General features: G+C 42.2%; 1 long non-coding RNA gene across 1 annotated transcript in view; it reads right to left on the bottom strand.

The window, feature by feature from the left end:
- Positions 1–2,617, bottom strand: part of LOC109289482 — a 13,389-nt gene extending 10,772 nt beyond the window's left edge. The window contains exon 1 of the long non-coding RNA XR_002095386.1: positions 2,385–2,617. This is a non-coding gene — a long non-coding RNA (uncharacterized LOC109289482). The remainder of the gene's footprint in view (positions 1–2,384) is intronic.
- Positions 2,618–15,250: the final 12,633 nt, after the last annotated feature.

Below are 15,250 nucleotides of genomic sequence, written 5' to 3'. Positions count from 1 at the left end.
ATGTCTCTCAAACCCTCAACTTGCATCTCCTGATCCTTCCTTCCGCCCCACATTGGTCCCTCCACCCCTGGATTGCCTCCCTGTGATCCAGTCAGCCCAAGAGTCCTGGAGGGAGCCGCTGGAGGGTCGTCCCCCCCCCTTCCTGCTTCTGGGCTCCCTGCAGACCATGTCATCCCCACATGCCTACATCTTGCCTTCACTGGGTACTCCAGCTGAAGAGGAGCAGTGGGGAGGGGGTGGAGAAGTGAGAGAAGGAGAAAGAAAATTAGTTCAATGTAATACAGTGGGACTCCACTTTAAATTGAAGGGAAGGATTGTGACCCAAGATGCAATGCAGAACCGAGTTTAAGGTTCTGCAGGTGTAAGCCAAAGCCAGATCAAAGAGCAGAGGCTGGACAGGAATCAATGTACAAGGCTTCCATGCTGGGGGTTGAATACTAAGTCAGCAACCTATCCTTGTTAAAACGAAGTTATAGAAATATAACCAGTAAACTGTTTGGGTAAATTGCATGATAGATAAGGATGGCAAAACTTTGTTTGTGCACAAGCACCATCTGGTCCGACTACTGCTCAACTGGAAGGGTATGGCAGTGGATGGACTGACCACTCAACACATGGCCTATTTCTTATATTTCTCCCCTAAGTGGCTAAATGACTAAAGAGTAGAGAGGTTAAATGACTAACTGAAGGTTATACAGGAGATCTTTACCTTGTGTCTAAAAATGATGACATTTATTTACCATGCCAGTTTAAGATGAGCTTTTCTCCTCATCTGGGGAATGTGGTTGGTAGTAAATTGAGCCTATTTGTTTTTCCTCGCTGATGCAGGATAAAATACCTACTAAAGACATCCATTGTTTTTCATTGTACCATGCTAAATGTAACCTTTGGATACAGTTACTGGTGCCTAGACTATCAAGTGGAATTCATGGTTCACATAAGTTTCAAAATCAGGCAATCATCTTTTCACATATACATCAGATTAGAGCACCAGAAGGGTCATGGCATCATCTGCTCATATTGCAGTAGACTCAGAGCAAGGCTTGGATGGTATCAAAATCCTGAAGTCTTGCCATAATCATCCCACTGGGATCTTAGCGACTGTTCTCTGGGCCAGAGATCCCCTGTACAAACCACAGCAGTAAGGTTAACATTGCAGTGCTGCATTTAAGAAACTTTACCCTCTTACTGTTTTTGAAGAAGGCTTTAATAGTTTCTGATCCCTGGCCTCTTTCTTCCCCTCAACCTTTTTTCTCCCCCCCATCTACTTTGTAGTGAGTGCTCAATTGCATCAGTGGAAGGATGTGCAATCAAACTTGCAACGAGACAGTAGTCTCTGATTGTCATCAGCTGCAGCTCATTATTCTCTCAAGGATTCCTTGTGCCAATCGATGATAAACAATGTGTAATCACTTGCAATTGATTGCAAATCAGTTTGCATAGACTGGCATGTGGAGTCCTTGACAGAATAACGAGCAATGCCTTTTGCCCACTCCTGAGCCTGTGTAGCCCATATACCATTATTTGACAGCTCTTTCCCTCTATTTGACTAAAATGCTAAGCATATTCTGCAGGATGTGCATAGCGTCTATCAGGACAAGACTGTATTTGCCAGTGCATGTGTTTGGCATGCAACTTTACTACACCAGGCACTAAACGTGGCTAATATGACTGCCTTTCCTGGGTAGGGATACATTTTCCTGGGAGGAAAATGTATCCCTATGTAATCCCTATGTACCACCCATGTAAAGTTATACAGATAAAATATGGGGAAGCATGTATATAATTTGGGCCTACAAAGCTGTGCATCAAGTCTCAGTGCACCTGCAGCCTAAACCTCTACATTCACTGCCACACCAGAGCTCAGACAACACAGTTATTAAATATGTGTTAGTCAAAAGAGCATCCTGGTGAAATAGCATGGGAAATGAGCACATGGCACCAGCTCATTCACTCCAGAACCATGTGGGGATTTTCAGTGTGCTCAGCTATGTTTTGTTACGTAGCATCCTCTTCTCTATACCAATCCTTTCATAGCTACGTCGGCATTTTAACTTTGCATATGTTTGTGGGTGAAATAAATTCATCCCCAGTCCTGTGATTACAATAGCACATCACATACATCTTGATTTCTGGGCCTAGGAGAAGAAAAGTTTGTGCAACTTGCTCATATCACGTGTTACTTAACTGAATTGATAGTGGCTAAGGCTTGACTTTCAACAAGCAGGGTCTTGGCCTGATCTTTCTATTTAAATAAGGAAAGAATAAAATTAGCATCCACTGAATATTTTGAATCCAGATAAGCATCTCTATTGATAGCATGCTTCCTTCTACCCAGCTCTAAAAGAAATCAGTTGGAAACTGCTGCAGCATTTTAATAGTACCTTGGAATCTGAGTCAGAGTAGAGTATGGGCCCCCAACGAGACCTTACTGGAGCTGTACCTCTAATCCCAACTGCGGATTTGGCATTATAAATATATGGACCCTAAGGGCAATATTTTTCACAGTTGGTGTAAGCTGGTGTAGCTCCATTGAACTAAAGGAGTGTTACGCCAATTGGTGGCAACTCAGGATCTAGCCCCAAACACGAGTGAGGTCATGGAAACGACTGCTGAATGAAAAATACAAAGCTAATAATTAAAGAAGCTTGTTGCTTTTGTGAATCTTTCCCCAGGCATTTCATTAATGATCCTCAGAGTGTTAAAGTACAACTGTGTAGCTACAATAGAGCTCAAGATTGCTCTCCTATGAGCAGCAGAAAACAGGTATCATTAAAGAGATAAAACATGTGAGCTGTCAGTAAAAGACTCCTACAGAAATTATTCCAGTGTAATGGGGGGGGGGGGGGAACCCTCATGTATTCATTTCAAGTTCCTTTTTGTCTTTGTTGACCAAAGCTGGCATACCAACTAAGGAAACAGGCAGGCAGTTTCTTTTATAACTCAAGAGCATACCTTTCAGTTTATAAGCAGAAACAGAAGGAGATATTTTCTTAAAAGTACAATCTCATCAGAGATCTGAAATATGCTGAAATCCTACAACTTTTTTGGGGGAGGTGGGGGGCAATTCACATATTTGGAAACTTGGTTTCAATTACTTACTTTAAAAAGAATTTCCCATCAGCGCACCTCCCCAGCCTCAAAACATACTGTAAAACTTTGCTCGGCTTTCAAAATGGTATGAACAGAGTGAAGGTTTGAGCCAAATTGTACTGAAGTCAAAGGTTTTATATGAGGGGAAGCTCTTCAACTGTTATAGCTCCACAATGGACAATGCCAATGTCCCTGTGGTCTTTAATGGACTTTGGATCAGACCCTTAGTCTCATTTCAAAATGAACCTGGCTTGCTGCGTTTAAATGTTCAGCTACGGCCAGAGCTAGTACAGGACAAGGCCTTACTGAACAGAAGAGTTATGGTATTCATCTCTTATCACTTCATAGACAAGCGAATACGTAAGATTCATTGCTACAAATGGGATACCTCATCAGTAATGTGGATTCATAGCTCTTAGCATCAGCTGGGCCTTAACAGCTGGTTTTCATTGCTTTTTGAGGTGCACATACACACAGTATCTCCCTTGTGAGCCAGAGGCCTCCTCTCTCGATTTGTTTTCCAAAAAAGATAACTTTCTGAATGCAGTAACTGCAGCCGGAGCTTGAATTAACTATTACAGACACAGACACATGGTGCACACAACCGCATAAGGCACCGGGCCATTTGAGTTACGGGACTGTAAACCTGCCATCGTTGGCAGGAGAGCAGTTATGAGACGTGCTTGTCTGCACTACTGAGGAGGAGAGTGATTTATAGCTTGTGTGCCTCTGCTCAAGGCTCGGGCTGGACAGACAACTTTATATTGGCTTTGTTACATGTCTACAGGCAGGACTTCACTAGCTAGCCTCTTGATAAAGTGATAATAAACTACCAGCCCTGTCGATGATACAGTGGTATCTTTTGCTGTGCCTACAAGATGCCTTGAGCATGAGGAGCTGCGACTCAATGTAAATTATGGCAGATGTCCTAGATTATTTTATTTACTTACTCTGGGGTCTGTGCACGACACACATAAAGCACTTTGCTTCCCCGCTATGATTCAAAATATTTGTTGGTTTACAAACACAATGGATGTGAATATTCTGTGAACCACTTGGTGAATAATTACACCCAGGTTTATATTAAGTGTTTTTCCTTCTGTTGTGCTCTGGCACAAAGATACAATTGTGGGCAACTGTGGCGGGTGTTTTCTTTCTTCTGGTGTGCGTCTTATGACTGGAAATGGCTTGTCAAGTGGACGACTTCATTACTAGCACCAAAAGAGGGAAAAGAGAGCTCTCGTCTTGGTTACAGATAAGTAATTCCAGCCCCTGCACTGAATGATTCAAAGTGTTAAGGGAGGATTTATATCTTCAGTGTGACAGTCGAGTTATACAGTACTCTCTTAGATGGAGAACGCTTATCTTGTGTATGATGTACTGAGCATCATTTTCTCCAGGTACTGTAAACCAGAATGGAGGGTGAGATGTACTTTAGAGAACTGGGATAAAGTTGTCCAAACATGGGAGGGGGGAGAAGGCGTAGTCTTTACAAATGCTAAAAATAAGTACAGAGTTATAGGTGGAGCAGAGAGACACCATTCACATCTGGAACTGGACTCTGCTCAACTTAGCCTGGGGCTTTGGGTTCAGGTGTGCAAGTTAATAAGAAAAAGGGCTTGTGTTCAGCAGCATTGAAATGTCCTGAAATTCCAGACATCTTTGGCCACAATACCACAAGAATCACTGTTTTCATGAGATTTCAGATGCATGTAAAATGGGAGCAGAACAGAGGCCCTCCTCCAGGACTGGAACTGACCCAGAACCAAAGCAGAGAGTTTCGATCCAAAGTCTCCAGATCCAAATGACCCTGTGAAATTCAAAGGAGTTTGGATTGCAAGATATTCTTTGGATCCTTTCTACCTAAATCCTAACAAATTAGAGGAAGAAAATACATTAAAATATCATGAGAACATGAGCAACCAAATGTGCCACCGATGATTCTCTATCTTTGTGACTACAGCATCCTTGACTTGCTACAGCACACATGGCTTTCTGTCAAGCGGTCTCCTATTATTGAGCAATGCTACATGCTGTTGGAAACCATTTGAAATGCCGTGATTTACTAAAACGTACTTGAAGGGCCCAATCCCACAAGTGATTACACACATGAGTAAGAATTCTGCAGCAGGGATATAATTGTCTGTTTCATTATGCAGATGATTTAGGGTAATATCTGTACACACAAATGTAATTTCTGGTTTCATTCCTGTGAAACCAAACCATGGTATATGCCATGTTATGGAAACTGCTAAAACCAGTGAAATCAAGTGCTACCGGTACATGGTTTGCATGAGTCTATGGAGCTGCTTTTCTCTGAGACTGAAGTCTAGTAGCTTAAAGGGTCTGCAAGGTAAATGAGAATCAGGCCCTTTATGCAGTGAAGTGTGTTATGGGATATTTAATGGCAAAGTGTGTTTAGAGCATCATTCCCTTGGGATGATGGCACCTCCTAAAAGCCATGGGGTGCATCTACATGAGACGTTAAACAAGCAGTAGATTAATCCTACTGTGCATTATCACATCATGGCAAAAAGTCATACTAATACGTTCATGCGGAGTAGAATTAGTCTACTACACATTAGCATCACTAAAAGACCATGCACTGGCACTACTGTGCATTTAGTACCTGTTATTACAGGTACTAAAGTTAATGTGCAATAACAATGGGACATTAATGCACGTGTAGACACTCCCATGGTTTACACCATGATAAGGGCCATTTAGGAACACAGGAACTGTCAGGCTGGGTTAGACCTAAGATCCATCTAGTCCAGTATCTTGTCTCCAACAGTAGCCAGTACCAGAGGCTTCGGTGCAAAAACATTACATGCGGCAGATGTGGAATAACCTTTACCATTACAAATTAGGTGTAAAAGGGTTTCAGTGTGAGTGAGTCTCTCAAGCTCTTAGAGTTTTATGTTGCATACAGCCGAGCCTAAAGGAAACTAGAAAAAAACCCCCAAAACATTATCTAGTTTGTGGTTTGGGGCCTAGCTCCAGCTCCTAAAGAGCTCTGAAAGGTCCACTTCAGCTTGAGCAGCCCTTTGGAAATTCTGCTTTTGTAGTGAAACCCAAAAGCTGGCAAAGCCTGTTGGATCTCAGGTTTCATCCTGAAAGACTTGTGTATCTCTAGCTCTGACCGAGAGTGCTTTGTTTCTTTCAAATAATAATTTTATTTCTTTATTTAAAAAAAAACCCACCAAGGGGACTGAAGAGTTAGGGTTCTTTATAGACCAAAACCGCACAGCATTCAATCCGGGAGAGTCTTTGCACAGAAGCTGTAAGCAAGATATTATGAAGCTGAGATGCAGCAAAGTCCTCAGTGAAAATGTTAACTGAATAAAGGGATATGGAGGGTTGTGTGTGCTCTGGCTATGGATGAAAGCACCTACTTCAGAAACACAGAATGAAATGAAGCATCTGTTGCACAACTTTGGTCTAAGAGTTTGCTTTTACATTAATCCCTTAAAGGAGGAGGTGGGTGCAGCATATACCACCTGTGGCTGAGGCATGCTTGCTGAAAAATATGACTAAGTCATAGATACCATTAGACAGATAACCAACATCCGGACCTTTGTAATCATATGGGTGTACACAGACTGCAGTTTTTTCCCTTGACCATATCTTATGTCTAGTTGGCCATCAGTTAATATAATATGGGAACATAGGATGGCTCAGTGGTTTGGTGAGAAAGAATAGAGATCAAGGGTTCAATTCCAGTTCATGTGGACAGGAATTAAAATCATTATGATCAGACAGATCATTAATGCCGCATTATTAGTGGCCTCGGTTCACTTCAATGTTTAGGAACATCAAGAGCACCTGCTGAGCTAGCTAGGGATTAAACTGGTATGGAGAATGGACAGAGACATATGGAAGAAGAGAACACGTAGGGGTTCTCGTTATAATAATACCCGTGTGAATTGGGGAAAGGCACTTGACCTACCTTATGCCTTGGTTCCTATCTGTAGAATGGGCAATAAGGGTGCTGTGAAAATTGGGTCCCTTACTGACTGTGTGGTGCTTGAATACAATACCAGAGGGTTCCTACTGAGATATTTCCTGTGTTGTTAAAAAAAAACTATTTACCTCAGAAATAGAGAATAATGAAACTGAGATTATAGGAAGATCTTATTTATACCTGGGTGGGAGGATCCCAGAGGATTATAAAAGTTTTCTGCACAAGTAATTTTATGGCTTTTTGTTCCATTTCACATTTGGGCCTTGGCAGGTTGGGAGGTATACTCAGAAACTGCACACTAATGTGGCTCAAAGAAATGAATAATAGTGAAACTTGGCTCTTCCTTCCTTTCTTATTTTTTTTTTTTAATCAAGAGCTTTTTATTTAAAAACAAAATTCCAGTGGAATAACAAGTGCTTAAAACATGTATTATTTATTTTCAGCAGAGTAAAATAGCCCCTACAGTATTTTGAAAGAATGTCTGTTTTATAGGTCTGCAGTGATAACATGCTGGAAGTAACTAACAATTATGTTATTTTTGTCCTCGCTAATAATGCTTAGGGAGCAATTGATGTTTCTTTTAGAGTTAATAAGAAGCATTTGCTGCAAAAGCAGGGAACTGTGGAGATGAAGCAATTGGCAAGAAATAGTATGTTTAAATACCATAAAACAGCCAGGATCCAAACAGGTGTGAGATAAAGCGGTATAAATAAACTGCTCTGTATGCAGCACATCACACAGCAGAGTTGTGTAAAAAAACTGCATGAAATAACTTCACTCCTATCCAGAGGAAAATATAACAAAACAGATCCTTGTGCCTCCTAATTAGTCTAAGCAGCTGGGAAAACATTTCTCTTGTGGAAACTTCTAAAAAGTTGAGTTGTTCTAGAAAAATGAAAAACAAAACAGTGGTCAGATAATCAAACCTTTCGGAGAAGCAGTTTCCAACTTTTGTAAACCTGCCCACCAGCGAAAAATCAGGATTCCTGAGAGACAAGGAGCTCTTTTTAAACCTTTGGAAAAGTATGCCCGACTCTGTAAATTAGCTCTGATTGGTTGGTCGTAGTCTGATTCTTGGTGTTATTTTTATTGGTGCTGCTTTCACAAACACAGAGGCATTGGTCTTTTCTTCATCCAAATATTTGGTTGCATTAAGGATTGTTTGGTTTAGATTGGAGATTTTTTTTTTGGGACCAATTGAATACAAAAGTTAAGTGGCATTTACAAACAGGAGGTGAAAATAACTGCAGACACTCACATGACTGATAAGTAAAGCTATGTAAAATATTGACAACAAAATTCATCTGTTTTCTGTTGTTCTTTCCAAATAAAAAAAACCCAGCTAGGTTTGTCAAGGTCCATGAGCCTTTCCTACAAGTGTGAGTCCAGGTTTGGGCCAGCTATGGGATCAGCTGTACTGGTGAATTAACCATGAGAATATGCTTTTGGCTCCTATGGATATGAATGTAGGAGAGACATCGGGATGTTATTGGAGTTTTACCTGGAGTCTCTGGACTCTTACAACCTCAAATGCAAAAGAAAATCAAGGCCTTTCTCTTCTATAGCTTGAAACCAACAAAAGTATACATGGGTGAAGTCCAGAAAGAGAAACTGCTGAATACGATAGCTTAAGTACTATGAGCTTTAAAATTCATTTTAGCCTCATTCGCCTTGTGAGTCAAATCCTTGCCCTGGTTTTGCTTGCTCTTTACCACGACTGTGGTGCAAACCAGCCACCTACCAGCCAGATCATCTCATCGCTCCTGACTCTCCTGGCCTACAGCAAAGAGAAGGCGAGGCCAGGAAAAAGGAGGCTGACTAATATTTTCTGGCCACTGGAACTACACTTTGGGATTGTAAGCAGTGCCACATAAATTAGACCAAATTTGCAGTCTTCTCTAAATAAATCCATGAACCGGCATGATTCCCACCAAGGGTTGGGAGGAAGGGGATGTAAAGCAACTGGTGGCGTCAACCCTGTGATCCTGTACTCAACCTTGCTTGACTGGCCCACAGGATCCCGTCCCAAGACCTCACCATTTGTTCTGTTATAATCTCCTCCCATTTGTTTTCCATAAGCTCGTACTCACATTTGGTCGGAGATAGGGGGCCTTTATGTTGGCAGTGGTAGTCCCCTGGATCCAAATGGAAATGGAGCCCGTGGTCTCAGTACGGTGCAAGCACAGTAATAGGCAGCTCTTTTCCTCCAGGAATTTGTGTGTTAAAAAGACACAACAAGTAGCAGAGGAAAGAGGTACCACGAATGAGCCGAGATAACGGGGCAATAGCCTGAACATACGTTTCCATCAGACACCTTGTAAGGGGCCAAATTTATTTCGGTGACTGGCAAGACAGGTTTCCCTCTGTGAGATCCACACGGCACACAGGAGCTCTTTCAGTTCCTGGCTACATATCTCCGTTCTTTAGCTCAAGCCGTAGCCATTTAGGCTGTCAGTTCGACAGGTCCCCAACTTCAATCCCTGGTGTGTCAGTCAAGGGGACGGCAATTGCTCAAGCGCCTTACAAGAACAGAGAAGTTTAAAGAAAAATTGAGAGCTACATGGGAATGAGCAGGCTTCTCTTTTTGAGTGGGCTCTTTTCTGTTAACCGCTGATGGACATGATAAAACTCCCTGCATGTGCTACTAATAAGTAAAGCAAAGGAAACCAGCGTTCTTTTACACTCCACACATGGGGCTGGTTGCTTTCATTCGTCGTTTCAGACATTATTTTTTTCTTGTAGCTAGTAGTATAAATAGACCCCATGCTTATCTGATCCTTCTCGTAATGTTTTTCATTAGAAAACCACAGTTAATTTTAGATAATTGTTAGAGATAATCTCAAATTTGTGTGTAATGTATGCCCCAGTTCTAAGAAAAACATGACACTTGTGGAAGGCACTGGTTGGCTTGCTTCCCTCCATTTATACACCCTGGTATGAGATCTCTTGTTCTTGTCAAATGAATGCGAGTATCTTAGACATTCAGACTCCTACCTCTCAAAGCAGATGAAAGTTTTTCTTGCTCAATATTTACAGTCTTCCATATTTTGTAACTACTTCTGAGCAGCCTGTTCAGGGACTGACTGTGTGCCTTGCTGAACAACTAGAAAAAAAAAGGGGGGGGGGGGTTCAGGAAGGCTCAGAAAAGGACTCTTAAAACTGACTCCCACTTGGAAGCTTAATTTCTTTCAACATCAACAGCATGAATTGCCGGCAGAATATAAGTAAGATATATTTTAAAGGCATTTTGTTATCGTACACCATTTAAAGTGTGATTTGCATTGCTAGAGATTTAGGAGGAACGAAATACCTAGATATATTCCGGGCACTTGGGCCAGGGGAGGGGAGGGGAAGGGAAGAGAGAAAGCAGTGTTTCCTAGCTCCAGATCAGCTATTTGCACACGAGTTTGAAATGGTTTTTCAAAACATTTACCAAAAACAGAGTCCACAGCAAAACCAGGATATATCCATTACGAAAAAAAAAAATCCAAAAAATTATCACCTCCCAAAAATCCTGAGAAGTCTGAGATGATATTTTCTAAACCAAACTGACATCAGAAATAAAATGGGGCAAAGCTAGTGAATATTTCCTTGAGCATTATATAATAGCTGCAGGAGTCTCTCTCTCTCTCACATGTTAGGCACTGGATAATAAATAAAACCTCTGCTCTTTATATCTTACTGTCTAATTAGATAAGATAGGTGAAGGCAGGAAAGGAGAAGTAGAGGGAGTGGAAAGAGAGGTAACAAGAGGGCATTGATCCAAGCCACTACAGGTGAGTAGCAGACTTGAGGGTTAGTATCCATAAGTTTTCCTTGTGCCTATTTTAACAGCTTATCCACTGGACTATACTGCCTCAAATTACTTCAGGTGCCTAGTGCTGTAGATCAGCGTTTCTCAACCCATGGGTCGCAACCCAAAAGTGTGTTGCAAGCATATATGAAGGGGTTGCGAGCAAACTTTAAAAATGGATTCTCCTTGAATATGGGCAACTGTGGCTTTTCCCTTGCAGGCCAGCCTGCAAGAGGCTGTTTGGGACCCCCCCATGCCCCACACACCCACTCCCTGCCCCACACACAGGGGGGCTGGGGGCAGCAGGTCGGGAGTGAGGGCCACTGGGTCGAGACTGGCCATTGATGTTTACAGATGGGTCCTGGTACAAAAAAGGCTGGCTGTAGACTGAAGGTGAAGAGGGGTCTACCTAAAGCAAGGAGGCAGGCTGCTGATTTCTTGGGCAGATTACCAGACCAGCTGCCATTTTAATGAGCTTATTATAGCAGGGCCATCCCATGCCTCTGATTCACTGAGGGCCTCAGGAGGCCCTGCCTTCCACTACTGATTGGCTGGGGGCTGTCCATCTTGCGGCCCCACCTCTCACTGCTGATTGGTGGAGAGATGCGCAGCTGCCTCTCAGCCAAATCAGCAACAAGTGTGGGGGGAGGCACCCAGCAGCCAGCTTGCCTGCTCCCCTTCATAGTTTCATGTTGGCAGCACCTCCTTCCCCTTCCCTGGCCAGGTCACAGCTGCCATGGGACCGCCAGCTCCCACTAGGGAACCAGCATTTCATTTTTAATATATATTTTTTCCCGTGGATTTCATGGACATCACGGACATTTTGTGAATTCTGCAAAATCTGTGATATTGCGATTTGAGCTGTTCCGTAAAGTACATAGTATTTTGTAGTACCGTACACACTTCAAATGCTGCTTTTCTGTCAAATTTGACAGGACGACTCCTTTTGACATCAAGAAAACTGGAATATTCTAGCATCCTGTTCTGAATTTTCAAGCTCCCTTTAGGACAAACCGTGCTCCCTCAGTGATGTCCTGTATTCACTGGAAACGATGCATATTTAAAGGTTGTGGTGAAATGTTAAACCCTTCAACTTTCAAGTATTGTTGACATTTATTGCGAAATCCTAACATTTTTCTAATAGTGGAGTCCTTAGACAAAAGCTTGAATAATCAGTCCTTCCAAGTGTGTCATTTTATATCCTCTGTTTACAGTATGTGTGGATAGAAATGGATCCAAGCCTATAAGTGAAATTCTGATTACTATGTCAAGAAGCCTAGGTGGCTGGGGAGATTTCTTTGGGCAGAGAATCCAGGAAATCTGCTTACGTGTCCCCAGGATAATACAGAAACTGTTGTGTTCAAATTTAGTGTTAATCACCTTCAAAAAAAATATTTGTACTTTAATGCACAGGCTTTAATAAAAATCAGCTCAGTTTCATTCTAACATTAACAAGGGAGAATGGAGGCTGTGATAGCTCCCTTCGTATCCAATAACTCCATTAATAAGCTTCAGTCCTTACCTTGCTATTCTAGTCCTGAACCTCAAATGAGCAGACGCTGTTAATTAGATCAGAAAGAGTGGTCATTTTTAAAAAAGTGATCCTTTAACTTCATTATCACTTGTGGATATAATGGTTTCAATCTAGGTTTAAGAAGTTAAAAACTAATATATGAACACCATGTAATAGGCTAGCCTTTGTATATTTAAATTAAGATAAAATGCCTATTATTTAGTGTGGCTGTTCCCGTTGCAAATGACTCTTTTTTTTTTTGTGAAACAGCAAATGAACAAACAACAGCAAACATGTAGCACCAAAAACATACTTCATGGCATAATAAAAAACCACTTAAACTACTGCAATGTACTAGCAATACATAGCAATAAATACTGTGTCTCTAAGGCAAACACGTTGCTTTGATTTAGTGGATTTAGCTAGGTTTGATTGAACAAATGGATCTGTTTTGAGTTTACTGGTTTTTAAAATATGAACTTAAGTATTTTGGCATCAGAAAGGCTCAACAACATGGCCAGCTTCATAGCCACGGAAAGGTAGCTGTAAATTAAAAAACACAAATCCACCTTCTTTTGTAAATCTACAAATGCTCAACTTCAGTAGAGGTGAACCTCATGAATGATCATGGATTGAGAAAGTGGACTTATTCTTTAGCAAATGTGATAGGTAAGAGGGCCAAACCCATGATGATGCTTTACTGTCAAAATACAAGGACACTGATAGCTTTAACAAGCACATTTACATTCAGTGAACACACGGTACATCTGCCAAAAGAAACCTTCTTTATGAAGCACATATCAGGTAAGTTTATAACTCCAGTCTCTCGCCTGCACAAAATGTCAATGAAATAGGTTTAAAAGTTAAACAATGCCCTGCTTTTCAAATGTCTATCTAGTTATTTATTCACAGAAAATAGTGAACCCTTCTTTTCTCTTCCTAGCAAACCATTGCAAAAGAAGGTGGAGGTTTGAATAAACCATTAGGCTAGGGACAGTAATTACACATAAATTGGTATAAGTGATTGCAAACTGGTTCAAGTCTGCAACACAACAGAAATTCAGTGCACATAAACCATTTTCAAAATGGCCAAACCTGGTTTAAGATAAACCTGGATGTATGTAGAATCAGACCTAACTGATTTAGGTTAAATCGATTTATTGGACTTTTGTGCCAGATCCTCTTCAGTTTCAAAGTTAACTTACAATCCCCCAGCATCCTAGGATGCTTTGCACCTCCCTTGCAAACCTCCCATTGCAGCATGGATGGGCTAGCTATGGCCCGAGCTGTCTGCTCCAGCAGAGCAGGAAGGCGTGCTCTAGCATTCCCCAGCTTCTGGCCTGGGCCACTGCAGGCATGTGGCTGCATTTCTAGAATCAAAAGTGAATGTCTGTTCACTTGCTTATTGGTTCAATCTACACAGTTTAGACTGACTTGAAAAGATTGAATTGGTTCAGCCTTGGGCTTTTTGACGGTCTGCACTTAGCCTTAAGGACTAGGAGTCAGTTGTGCAGAAAGTAACTGCAGGTTGTGGTGGGAATCCTAGCTTTCATCTTGTAGGTCTACATCACTGATTTACTGCTCCTAATAAAAATCTAGTTCTCAGATAGCAGGTTTTATTTGTAGACCTCAAAATGTTCAGCAAAATATCATTATCCTTATTTTACAGAGCTGAAGCACAGAGGTGGGAAATGACTTGGCCATTATCACTCATTAGATCAATAGTGAAGCTAAGGCTAGAACCCTGTCGGCCCTTATGCTGAGCTCAGCTCCCGTGAAAGGATGCATTTGAACCCATAATCTTTAGTGGGGCTACTCTGGATTTATGCTTGTGCTACCAAGTACAATTTGTCCTGTTGACCACACATGGCACTTTCCCTTTCAGTCTCCTGTCTGCTACTCTTCACTTGTAGGGACACTAGGGGTGTGTGAAACAGGCCGTATTTGATTTGGATTCGACCTGAATCAAGGACAGTGATTCAATTCATTGATTCGGATCACTGTCCCCAATTTGATTCAGCCAAAGCCAAATCTGAAGATTCAATTTTGATTCAGAGAATCAGCGATTTGGACATGGACACAACTTTAAATGTTTTTCCTACATACCTCGAGGTACCAGGCATGGCTTGTGAATGCTGCAGCACTTGGGAGGATGGAGTGTCCCACAGGAGCACAGGGGGACCTCCCACATGCGTTGAACCTGGAAGTGGATCGGAAGTACTTTTGCTCCACTGCCAGATCCTCTGCTGAGCATGCTGGAGGGGGGGCATACCTTTCTGGCTCGGCGATTGGCTATGGGGGGGACCCCAGGTGCTCCTCCTGACCCAGGAGGCACTGCTCGCCAAGCCGGGGGGCACAGGGCGCCCCCCCCAGTGCACTCCCCAGTGAACCTGGAAGTGGACTGGAAATGCTTCTGGTCCACTTCCAGGTCTGCTGCTGAGCACGCTGCGGAGCTCCCACACTCCTGTGGGACACTCCATCCACCCCATCATCGCAGCATTCACGAGCCGACTGGTACCTAGAGGTATATAGAAAAAAACATTTAAAGCTGTGTCTATGTCTGAATCACCAAATCTTTCTGAATCTCTCCGAATCAATGCAGAGGGTTCCGATTCGATTTGGAGAGATTAAAGGGTCTCCTGATTCAATTTGGATTTGGAGATTCAGCCACCAAATCAGGCTGAATTCCACCGAATCCAATCAGGGACCGAAGCTTCGCACAGCCCTAAGGGACACCACTTGGCAAATGGCTGTAAACTGTTTTAGGCACTGCAGAGGGCTACAGAACAAAGGACTATGGTGGTCTGCATTAAAAGAATGCTGATAAGTTACCTACAGCTGCAGAGCTCCACTTAAGCCAAGCCTGTATTTCATTGTTCTCCTCTGC

This window comes from Gavialis gangeticus, unplaced genomic scaffold (genome assembly GCF_001723915.1).
Source record: "Gavialis gangeticus isolate Ggan-Ray unplaced genomic scaffold, GavGan_comp1, whole genome shotgun sequence".
Classification (NCBI taxonomy): domain Eukaryota; kingdom Metazoa; phylum Chordata; order Crocodylia; family Gavialidae; genus Gavialis; species Gavialis gangeticus.
Note: the sequence above shows the minus strand (reverse complement) of the source record. Positions and strands in the feature narration are given on the sequence as shown.